Source organism: Pygocentrus nattereri, chromosome 25, assembly GCF_015220715.1.
Source record: "Pygocentrus nattereri isolate fPygNat1 chromosome 25, fPygNat1.pri, whole genome shotgun sequence".
NCBI lineage: Eukaryota > Metazoa > Chordata > Actinopteri > Characiformes > Serrasalmidae > Pygocentrus > Pygocentrus nattereri.
In genome coordinates, this window is record NC_051235.1 from 26,471,696 (window position 1) to 26,485,069 (window position 13,374).

The following is a 13,374-nucleotide window of genomic DNA, read 5'->3' on the forward strand; positions in this document are numbered from 1 at the left end:
TTCATTGATCCCAGAGGGAAATTGCAGTGTTTCAGTTGCAAAACATATAATTACATATAAACTATGCAGAAAATAGAAAATACAAAATAGAAATAAATCTAGACATAAGTTAAAGTCCAAGAGAAATAAAATAAAGTATAAAATATATCTATTTACATGGCATATGAGACAGATTCACTGTATTGCTATGAGGTCTAACAGCACATATTAAAGACATGACTAACTTTGAGTTGCATCACTACTGTAATGTAAAGTGCATAGTGCAGAGTGTCATTACAGTAATAGTTGTGATATATTGCACAGTATGTATTAATCAAAGAGGAGATACAGTGATGTGGTTCAACACAGTTCAGACAGCAGAAGAAGCAAACAAACAAACAACACGTCAGCCCAAATGACTGTAGGACTGCAGGCTTAGCTTTTTGCCTATTTAGGTCTCAGCACTGGTGTTACACAAACAAATCAGCAGCATCCAGAGAAATATCACTACTAAAAACGCCAGAGAAGCTGTCAAGTTTTCACGTTGAGTAAATGAGGTTGCCTCTTCAGATGAGCTAATGCAGCTAACTGGTACAACAGTGGGCTCGTTCTCTTCTATATGAGGTATTTTCTCCTCAGTTGATGATGTGCCAACATGTTATTTTGCCAGAGGAATACATTTTCAATGTGTCTGGACCTGGCTAACATCAGCTAGAGTAGATAAGCTTGTTGGCCATAAAGCTACACCAAACTTTTTTTGATCACGTCCTTAACAACAAGCTTATTTCTGTAGCAAAGTATAAAAAGAATATACATCCTCATTCACTAATACAAGCACACGCAACACATTTAACAGTCAGTCGGTTTGCTGTCTTTGTCTTTCTGTAATGAAACAAATACCAAAATGGTGATTTGAGTATTCAAATACTGTCACCTCAACTGGTCCCTGAGTACCTGTGCACCCATCATTATTAAAGAGGGGCAGATTAAGCAGCAGATATAACCACTTATTCGCTTTGGTTAGAAGAAAATCAGCTCTGATATGGTTAAATATGTAATTTACTGAGTAATCGACTGATCATTATGATGATTAATCAAACAAACTGAACAAAACCTACTCAGTCTTTCAAAGACTCCAAGATACCTCACTGTGAGAAGACAGCCAGGAGCCTTTATGAAGATTATAGAACGCTATGTGGTGAAATATGCATAAAAAGTGTGAGTCTACAGGCTCTTTTTCCTCCTGTGAGAGAGAGACAGTTCGAGAATTTAAAATATGCTGCATTACTGTGCAAAATGTAAACAAAAAGCTTATACGTATCTGTGACCACCTTAAAGAACACGCATCAACTGCCGAGACTGGTTTTGTGATTTGGATCAAAACATGATCCATTTCACAGCCCTGCTCCAGAAAGCTTTGGCAGGGAATGGATCACTCTCACTTCCCAGAATTAGGCTGAAAACTTTAAGACTACATTTCCCATCATGCATTGACTCATCAGCTGGCAGAGGAAGTGGTGACTCAGCAATGTCACAAACACACTCTGCTAGTGTTTACTACGAATTTTTAATAAACCCATTTAAACACGATTAGAAAAAAAAATAACATTAATATTTACCTGCTGGAGAAATCGGCAGTGATTATCTCTCAGTTCAAAGGATGATAAAGCTCATTTTAAATTGTCCTACTGCTCACAGAGCCTGATGGATGCATCCATTTATGTGCAATTTTTGCCACACAGTGTGTTTATATATTTATTTTAATGAAGCCTAATGTATTTTAAAAGGCTCTGCATGGTCTGTTATTGACCGTCTCTGTCTTTCTGTGATGAAACATAACCAATATCCAAATAGTGATTTCAGTATGATAATGCAGGCACTTTAACTGGTACTTGAGCACCCGTGCTCTGGTTATAAGGAAAATGAGAGTAGATTAAGCAGATATAATCGCTGTTGTCATGATAAAACCTCGTATCTCCAAAATAGTAACTTTACAGGAGAAGGCAAAAACATACTTTACTTTTAATGCAAGTCAATGGAACCAGAATTTTTTCCAAATAATTTTGGGCCGTTTAATTTTGGTTACTTTGGTCCATTCATCATGAAATTTACACACAATGTAAAGGACAACAGGTAGACATGAGGAGACATGATGGTTCCTTCCCACAGCAGCGATATCCACTTATTTGCGTCAGTTAAAAGAACATCAGCGCTGTTATTGCTTAATATGTAATTAACAGAGTAATCGACGGATTATTCTGCTGATTAATTAACGATTAATGGGCAGTCGATTAGTCAATTAATCCAGCCTCATGACCGGAAGGTCGCCGGTTCGATCCCCAGAGCCGACAGCACATGACTGAGGTGTCCTTGAGCAAGACACCTAAACCCCAGCTGCTCCCCGGGCGCTGCGGATTGGGCTGCCCACCGCTCCGGGCAAGTGTGCTCACTGCCCCCTAGTGTGTGTGTGTGTGCTCACTAGTGTGTATGTGGTGTTTCACTTCACGGATGGGTTAAATGCGGAGTTGAAATTTCCCCATTGTGGGACTAATAAGGGTCACTTAATCTTAATCAAACAAGCTGAACAAAAAATCTCAGAGACTCCAAAGTACTTCAAAAATCCAACATTTCTCGAAAGACTCCAAAAGATGTGCACTCGTACTTTTAATGAAGCCTAAAGTACTTTATAACCTTTAAAAAGGCCCTGCCTGCTCTGTTATTGATTGTCTCGGTCTTCTTTGATGAAAGATAACTAATACCCATACTAGTATTAAGTTTATTTTTTATTGTTTGGCTTCTTTTTTTTTTCTTTTTTTTTAAACTTTCCTACATTTTTCCTGGATTTTTTACCCAGAGAGTTTATGTACCAAAATTGATCCTAATTCATTACGACATGACCATTTACTAAGCTGTCTTTATCAGTTAGAATTACACAGGCTGCTTTTATTTCTGTTCCCTTAAGGCAGATATATGTAAAAGAGCTCTGTTTTGATTGGCTGCTCTGTACTGTCTCATTATAAAAGCAGACTAGGCAGAAAAACTCCTTATAACTTCAGCATGAGCTAAACGGCTGTAGGTTGAATAGACAGACGCATATGTTGCTGCTGTTGGAACAAAACCTTTTATCTCCATTTTTGTCGTTTTTCAGTTTGACATAAGTTGAAAATGCCTGTCATCCTTTACATTGTGTGTAAATTTCATGGTGAATGGACCAAAGGAAATGACCTAATGTCCCATACATTGGGAAAAAAGTCTGGTTCCATTGACTTCCATTAAAAGGATTTTTTCCCTTCTTCTGTAAAGTTACCATTTTAAAACCAGGTACAAGGTTTTAATCCCACAACAGTGAAAGGTATGTTAGTTTTTGTAACATCAATTCAATTCAAAATTTCACATATGTATATGGACTTTATGGACTACGGTTGAATGGTAGTGACTGAGCTCTGTTCTGATTGGCTGCATTGTATTGTGCCTCATTCACAAACCACTCAGGGCTGAAACACTTGCTAGAACTTCACACTTAATAGGTGGAGCTAATTCATCATCACAGAAATAATGAATTCAAAAGGGGCTGTTTTTACAGCTTTGTTTACATATATGGACTGTATAGACTGGGTAGCGAATGGCATGTTTTGAAACTTGAACAAATGTTTACATATTATTTCAAACTTTAATACTGATTAAAAAGCAAAGGCAAATCAGTTTTCCATGATATGACTGGTAGAGTGCTCGATTACTAGTATAATTAATATGACTTTCTACCCTGTACATGATTTAATCTGTTGCGTATAGAACAAAGTTTATTACTACTGATATATTTTAGTAATCTACATATTATTTTGAAAGTATATTAATTACAGAGCATAAAACCGTGAAACTACATTAATTACAGACATAAATTGATGATCCGTTTCCCCTGACGATCAAACATTTTTCTTAGCAAAACGGCCTGATTTTAGTGCACCGAAAGAGCCAGTTGGGAAGAAGAATCAGCAGAGTATGATGAGCTGTGGAGCGTCTCGGTGAGTTATGAATGATTCTGCTGCTGGGTGTCTGCAAATGAACGCAGGGAGGATTAATGAGGAACACAGTTGTTGAATGCAGGGGAGCAGCAATTTGTTTTGTTGACAGTAGAGCCACATGCACACGCGCACAGCTGCATTAATAGGCCTGGGCCTCGTGTGCAGTTGTATTACTGCACATCTAATGCACCCCAGGGGCAGATTTACCCACCCTGCAACACAGCTGAGCCCCCTCTTTGTGGGGGTGGGGGGGCAGGTTGTATAGCTGCGAGAGGGTGTGTCTCCAAAACACACACACACACACACACACACACACACACACACACCCCAAAGCAGTGATGTCATCAAGACACACACACATTAAAGCAGCACAAAGTATTGAAAGTTCAAAGCTTGTTCAAAACTGCCTCAGAACAAGTGAACTCTGTATCACTGCGCCACGGCACAAAAGTCCCCTTGTGCTGTTAATGGAATAATTTTTGACTCTCATGCTGCCCGCATGGACCACTGAGTATACTGATGAAGCAAAAACCCCTTATTTGTTTAAACTGAAGGGCTGGCGAATTATGCTCTTAAACAGAACTAGGCTGGTCCGCTAGCTAACAGGCTAAAACTTAGAGTTGTTCAGGCTGCTATCTATCTCAATATCACAGGCTTGAATTAAAGCACTTACAGTACAAATAACTGCAAAACAGCATGTAAAGACTAGAAATGTCACTTAATAAATAATGAATGCCTAACGGCTCCGTACTCCCTAAACAGTGTGCTAGTTATGAAAGTTTAGAGATTCTAGCCTCTACAGCCAAATAGTGCATCATGGAGTCCCAAATAAGTATTTCTTAGCTATATTAACCGCATTTGTGATGAACGTTAGGTACACCGCATCTTCGTCATCTCAACAATACCCTTCTCCCATTCAGAACCTGCCGAATGCGCCCATGTTTGCAGTATTTAGCTATATGACAGATTTATTTAAAGAGTTTTAATACTGATTTAAATAGAAATTGTATTGAAAAATCTAAAATTGTAAAACTTCTGTGTTGAATCCAATAAATATTTGGTGTTTAAACAAACTTTTGTCCAGACACATACACACACAAAAGGCTCTCCCTTTAAAACACACTTCCGACTCACAGCAAAGAACAAAAACGGAGGAAATAAAACTTGAAAAAGTGAAGAACTGGATTATTTTAGGAGACGGTTCATTATAAAAACCCAGGAGCCTTTAGCAGGTTTATCTTAATTAAAATGCCATTACTTGCAGGAGGAAGGGCAGACAGTGTGTGTGTGTGTGTGTGTGTGTGTGTGTGTGCGTGTGCGTGTGCAGGGGGGGTGAGAGTCTCTCATGCTTAGCAGGCTCTATTTGCTTTAATCAGGAGAGACACACGACCTTATGCTGAACACTGCAGGGACGACTCTCATGAATACTGTGAGAACTGATAATCCACATCTGATACATCAATATCAGCAGATACAGTACCAACACTTACCAACACGATATATCGGACATGCATGACTGTACAGATGACGGCGGAAACAGTGCATCATGACTGACTGAGGAACATTAGAATCAGCTGTAATTATATTCAGCATTCAGTAGGCATTCATTTTTTGTTCAAAACACAATTCTGATGCACATGAAAGACAAAAAAAAGCCTCTCATCAAGAAAAGCGCATATTATAATTGTCTCTGTTCCACTCGTGTGTAAACAGTCGCTCTAGTAACATTTGTGATAATAGAACTGATGAACTGAGCTTAATACCAAATTCCTTAACCAGACCTGATAAGAAGAAGCACCTCAGAGCAAATAAAATAAAAAGTTTTTATTATATGTTTAAATGGGCTTATATGAGCAATATGATATTGGGATTTCAGGTTGTCTGTACACTGTTAGAAATAAAGGTAGTATGCAGGTACAAGTTTGTTCGTCAAGGTACAAACAGTGTAAATGTTCCCGGCAAGGTACAGCGGTGCTTTTAAGGTCTGATTGTGAACCTTAAATCAGGTTTTCCAGGTGAAAAGTTGGTATTTGTACCTTTTCATAACCGAATGTTTTGAATGAATAAAAGCCTGGAGGCGAGGCAGGTGGGGTGTGTGGAGTCAGTACAGCTTAGATAAATATCATTTCAGTGGATTATGGTTCAGTTATGTTCCCTGACTAAAGGTACTGAGATGAACCCTTGAGGGTCCCACCCCAGTGAGAAAAGGGGAAGTGCCCCGTGACTTTTTTCTGAGAGTACAGTTTAAAGTCGACGGCCAAGGACAATATTTTTAACACGTTTCCCTGTACTTAGTTAAATAACAGAACACATGCTGACTTAAAAACCTCTCACGCTACCGGCACATTCCACTACCCTATTATACGCACGTTGAGACACCTGGTTTTCAGTTATTTTTCTTTTAGGAACAGAAAAAGGCATTGAAATGACATGGCAACTGACCAGATTCTACAGATGAAGCAGAAACAAACTCACTAACCGTTTGGTGGAAGTAAAAGTGTTAAGGAGATTTTTCACAGGCAAAGACAGAAAAACAAGCTGAAACACAGGGGAATACAAAAGGAGGGAAAGAGAGGACACGCAGAAAGAGAGATGGACACAAGAGTCCCACGGGGCAAGTGGACAGGTGGAAGGAGCCAAGCTCGCCCGTCTAATTAAACCAGCCCCCCACGCACTCGGCCATGTCAGCCAATTTAAAAGGCAGAACAGCAGAACATCTGCCCTCATCAACAACCGAAACAACAAGAACAGCGAAAGTCAACCAGAACACCTGACACTCCTGGACACTTCTGACACTCCGTGAGGGCCAAATTACTGAGCTGAGCTGAAAAGTTTGAGGTAAAACGGTCAGAAAAACATTCGGTTCCTACTATAATCACCTCAGAGCTGATTTTAAAAGGCAAACACTAGATGTGTAACAAAACCTTAACTGCATTCTTAAAGAATACAATAATACACTGAAATAAGCTACAATTGTAATACCTGCAATATATGAATCATACCTATTATTCTCCACAATTAGATCATTTAATGTAAACAAAGCTATTGAAGGTGTTTCCATATGAAACACTTACTTACTGAATCTTTACAATAAGGGTGATAGTAAAGGGTTTCTGACAGCTAAAACCTAAATATAGCCACTTTATGTACTATCCAGAAGACCAATAAAGCTAGACATGTATACACATGTCTACAGAGTTTTTATATGTAATGTTGAAGGTACAACAGTGGTAAATCTGAGAATCTGAGCTGTCTTGTGGAGCTAAATTGCCTTACAACACCCTGCATGTACTGTACCTCTGCCACGAACACATTTTTAAAAATATATTCCGAGCATTTTATCAGGAATTATCATAAAACAATGTCTCAGATATCAGGCAGTGCATTAATATCAATTTCATGTACACTCTAAGAAAAAGGTATGAAACGGTCACTGTGTTGGTAGCCTTTAGTACCTTTAGTCAGGGAACATAACTGAACCAGAATCCACTGAAATGATATTTTCTAAGCTGTACTGACTCCACACCCCGCCTCGCCTCCAGGCTTTTTATTTTATTGTTCTGATTTAAAACATTAGGCTATGAAGAGGTACAAATATCTACTTTCCACTAGGAAAAATGTATTATAAGGTACACTACTGGACCTTAGAACCACTGTTGTACCTTTGAGGGTACACTTTCGTTGTTTGTACCTTGATGAATGAATCATGTACCTGCATAGTCCGTTTATTTCTAACAGTGTAGTAACTTTCAAACTCTTCAGACGTCCGGTTCCTATCACCACCATTCTGACTCGGTAAGTTTCTCTAGAACAGAGAATGTCACACCAAAACACTCTGCATAACTTTGTTTACATCCTAAATATTAAGTAATATACAGGAATGTATAAACAAAATGTGGAATTCCCCATTAAAGACTCATTTCTGCTGGTGTCCAAAAAGCACATGTTGTTAATGTGTGTCAGGAGACGAGGTGGGTAGTGTTTAGAGAAGATTATGAAGGGGGGGGGGGGGGTAATCACTGCCCACAAATTAGCTCCACAAAAGCTTCATAGCTTACAAACTAACATCCACACAATGGAAAGTGGCAGCCTTAATATGATTGTTTTTCATATTTGGCGCAGAGAGCAAAGCACCTGTGGCCACAGTTGAAGGCGTGAACATCTGAAAAATAAATCATAGACTGAGGGGGCTGAAAATGCACTGAACAGAATTCCCCATCTAGCTAACCAGTGAGTTTTCCAGACATTATATAGAGAATTCTGGAGAAATTAACGGGACAATTAAAAGGGCCTGAGCTCCATTTCTGACAATTATAATTCATTTTGCATTACCATTCAGAACAGAGGTCATTTACATACACATTTACATGACCTGTCAGAGCAGCGCTCATTCACATATATTAAAGACACGGTAAGAAAAAAAAAAAGAACATGTTTGATTTTAAGGGATAAAGATCAAACAAGCTATTTTCTGGTCACTGTTCCTTTAAGACTTTTATTATATATATGGCCTCTGCTCTGATTGGCTACCCTGTTTTGTGTCTCATTCAAAAAGCAGTCTGGGCTAAGCTGAATAGATGGATGTGTAGGTTTTTGTGACATCACAAAAACAGTGAACTCAAAACAGGCTATTTTTGTAGCACTTATCATATGTTCTACAACATATATAAAATGTACCCATGAGGATGTACACTCACCAGCCACTTTATTAGGTACACCTTGCTAGTAAAAGGTTGGACCCCCTTTTGCCTTCAGAACGGCCTTAATTCTTCATGGCTTACTTTCAACAAGGTGTTGAAAACATTCCTCAGAGATTTTGGTTGATTGAGTTACTGTTGCCATTTCAATGTTAACGTCTCATATTAAAAAAAAGAAAAGAAAAAAGAAACACAAAAACGTTGTTTAATGTTGCCACTTTAATAAAAAAAGATGCCTGAGAAACTTTGTTTCTAGAATATGAATAAATTCATGGGGAAAAAAAACCTCATTGGTTTTTATAGAGCAAAAAGTCCTGCACTTGGGGAATGACTCACTAGTACTGAACACTGAGGGATTGTAAACAATAAAACACAAAAACAGCTCATATTTTCCACGTCCTGAGTAACAGTCAGTATGAATAGACCTGCTCTCGATCAGTGGAGGTTTAGGAGTCAGTTTGTACCTCACAACAATCAGGAGTCAGACCAGACGGGTGGAAGAAACACAAACAAAAACAAAATGAAACAAAAACAACACCTAGCGGCTCCGATTCCAGTGAAAGAGCCACAGTGTCGGTGCAAGTTCACCAGACAGATCAGCGATTATACAAGCAAAACACACTCGTACCATTCAGATCACTACACAGAACGAACCACACACACACACACACACACACACACACAGGTTTGTTTTTTATGCAGTCTCAGTGTCCACCCTATCTATTACAGCTGTAAGCAAAAGTTTGGGCACCCCTTGTCAAATTACAAGCACAATCTCTCCATCAAACTGCTATTCTCTGCAAAACTTAATTCACAGTTACATTATTTTGATTCATCTAAAAGGATAATTTACACCCATCTAGTTGTAAAGTCTCCAAATTTAATTAGCTCTTAAGGCCTTTACTGACTCATCGTTAGGTCATGAGGAATTGTTCGCTTTTAGGGTTGGACAATATGACAATAATTTAACACAATAACAATAAATATGTCGAAATATAACATGATATGCTTTTCTGAACATACTGTGGTCGCTAGCAGTAGTAGACAATGACTGCCTGCCTGTTTCATTACAAAGAGAGCAAAATTAGCCTTGTTTGACTGGATTTACTGCAACACATCATGCCAAATATTGCATGAAAATAATTGTGTTCACAGTTTTGATAGTAAATATATTTTTTTATTTAGCACTAGTGCTTCTTTTCTCTTTGTTCCAAATGATCAGATGTCTAAAAACACATACCATGGCATATAAAATATATAAAACATCATGGCTTATCATGTACCATGAACGTTTCTGGAAATATTGCAGTATTTTTTCCATTTCACCAACCTCCCCATTAATTGATGAGCATATATTCTCTAACTCTTCAAAACTTGAGCTAACTCTCAACTCTAAGCAGCTGCCTATGGATCCAAAAATGAAACTAACTGATGGCTATAAAAAGATATCAAAGCACTAACAGCTCACAATTTCCACTGTCCGACATGTTGTTAAAAATTGTAGATAAGGGGAAACTGTGGCAGTTGAGATAAGCCACAGGCAAGTGCTCAAGACTGATGAAGTAAAATGGAACTCTTAAGCCTCGATCACCAGCATTTGATGAAAAGAACACCTTGCTAACTGTAAAGCATGGGGGCTGATCTATGATGCTTTGAGGTTGTGTGGCAGCCCAACCTGCCATCATTGCACCTACAGAGAAAGAATCAATTCCACTAACTATCAGCAAAGTCTGGAAGCCAGTCTGAAAGGGGCTGAACCTGAAAAGCAGCTGGCAAACGCAACAGAACAATGATCCAAACATGCACCATGAAATACTTCAGGAAATGCGAGCAGAAGCTTTTGGAAGGGCCCTCAGTGCCCCGACATCATCATCACTGCAGTAAGTATATATAAATGTATATAATCTGAGGAGGAGACGTCGGCTGAAGATCTGCTCGAGTCACAGGAAGCACAGAATGATTCAGAGCCACGCCTTCCTAAGCTTAACTAAATTTGCACACCAGCTTATGTTTATCCTTTCGTTAAAGGGCCCATATTCCACATTTTGTCCTGTATTTTATCCTTACTCCTTATGTGTGGCTTTAAGTTAACTAACCCATGCAGAAGTTTGTGCGCCCCTGGTGAACGTTTTATTCACTTTCTAACTGAAAATAAGTGAACACACACATCCTCTACAGAGAACACACTTCAGCACATTTTATTACACAATTATTGTTTATTTGCAGAAAAAAAAATATATAATGTAGCCTGCGCAAGTTGGCATATTTGATTTTTTGTAAATATGTATATATGTGTGTGTGTGTATATATATATATATATATATATATATATATATATACACACACACACACACACACACACACACACACACACACACACACACACACACATATATATCGCTGTTGTCAGAAGAAAACGTTGACATTTTTCAGTTTTTGCCATAATGTGAAAATGCCTGTTACTCTTTACACTGTGTGTAAATTTCATGATGAATGGACCAAAAGAAATAACCCAAAATGACTTGGAAAGACGTCTGGTTCCATTCACTTACATTAAAAGTAAAGTAGGTTTTTTCCTTCTCCTGTAAAGTCACAAGTCGGCCTGAAATCCACAGAACAAACTGCTAAGCTCAGCCTGAAATCCTCAGCCAGACGTGTGGATCCTTTGGAAGGCTGCAATGATCCTTGACACGCAAGAACAGAGAAACGTTTAAGCATCTTCCACTCCAATAACTCCAGACCGGCTACAGACTGGCTGCAGGAGCAACACACCGCAGCACTTCAGTGGCAATGGCCAGGGCTAAACTGCTATGGGCTAAATGGATGGTCATATGTAAATGTGCTTGTGATGTCACAGCCATGATGAATTCTAAACAGAATAGTTTCCATATCAGGACTGGGGAATGAACGGTATGTTTTGAAACTTTAATACTTGACACATTCTACATCAAGGTCTCAAAACAAATAAGAAAAAGCAAGAAAAAATTGTTCTTCCATGATTGGACCCTTTAGCAGCCAATTAACAGGAGCTAAATTAGCCTGTAGAGGTCTGGGCTGGCTGGTTATACTAGTGGATGCTAAAAATGAACAATTCAGGTTTTACAAAAGAAAAAGAAAAAACAGCAACTGGCTCCTGGCTCACACTAACAGATGCTTTCTAACACATGAACATGCACATGTTTTTTTTGTTTTTTGTCCTGCCCAGTGACAGATGACTTCATGGCTGTGTCCACAGCTCCCAGTGGAAGCTCCTTAATTAAGCCTGTTAGCCCATGACTCACACTCTCATTAGTGTCCTCCATCTCTCTCTCAAACCCTACAGAGATCACTTAATTAGCATCACACCCCTCACGCAAACCCAGCTCAGAGAGAACACCACGGACCCCCGTCACTAGGGACGGGACAGTGACCGACTTCAATGGTGTAAAACCCAATGATAATAAAACGAGCAGTAGGCTACATATTAAAACTTCGATGGGTTCGGTATTGTGTAGGGCTGGACAATACGATGATATTTATCACAATGCAGCACAACACGCTTTTCTAAACGTATCATGGACATGGTCAGTCTTTCTTTGCCACTGACCAACTGCCTATTTCACTACAGTGTCATTGGTCTTGTTTAACTGGATTTAGTGCAGTGCGGTACACGACATACAAGATAAAAACTGCTGTACACATTTGTTTTGATAGTTTTTCCCACAAGTGGCACTACTGATTCTTTTTTGTCTGTTCCAGATATTCAGATGTCAGAAATAAATAAATATTGTGTCATATCGCGTAGCCTGAAAAAGTATCATGATATATTCCTGCCATATCGCCCACCCCTAATATTGGGTATGTACATATTTTTCCCCCAAACACAGCCTTTTTAAGAGCTTAAACCTACTTTTGTACATTTACAGGGGTTGTTATTCTGTGGGTGGTTAGGGTTAACACACACACACACACACACACACACACAGATATGTATATATCTCATACACGCATATAATCACTGTCCAATGAAAAACAAGTATCTCCAAAATCTCCTTATTTTTAAACTTTGCAGGAGAAGGTAAAAACACTCTTACCTTTCAATGTAAATCAAAGAGATTTTGTTCCAAGTGATATTCGAGCACTTCTATTGGTCTATTCATCATGAAATTTTTAGACAATGTAAAGGACGGCTGTTTGGTTGATATGACACAGAAAACTAAAAATGGTGATACATGGTTTATATGTATCCACACACCACTCCCAACACAGTACAGCATCTCTACATATGTGTAAAAGCACATAAAGAAACGCATTAGGAGTCTCATTACAAAAACATTCCGATTCTGATCAATTCTGATCAATCTCTGAATCTTATTTTATAACAACTTCAATTAGAACTGAATTTAGGAAAACAGCTATTGCAAAATAACGGCTCCTAACTTCCAGAAAATAAAACAGTATTATAAAACCATCCTAACTAGACAAGATCTGCTAAATATTTCTCCTCTGGCCCTCCGCATTGTTGTTTTCTGTGATGGGCGTATCTAAAAAGGGGCAGTTGTATTCATTAATTAACCATCTGGTATGTGCAACCGTTCACTGAGCACCTGAACACAGCATAAAATCATACAGTTTCAAAATTACCTACTTTTCATAAGCCTGTATAATTACCATCTACTCAAAAAGTAAACAGCTCT

The 13,374-nt window shown here is 38.6% G+C and overlaps 1 protein-coding gene across 1 annotated transcript in view; it reads right to left on the bottom strand.

Annotated features, from left to right (window-relative positions):
- adam10a (ADAM metallopeptidase domain 10a) overlaps positions 1-13,374 on the bottom strand; it is a 138,508-nt gene that overhangs the window by 41,349 nt on the left and 83,785 nt on the right. The window lies entirely within an intron of this gene.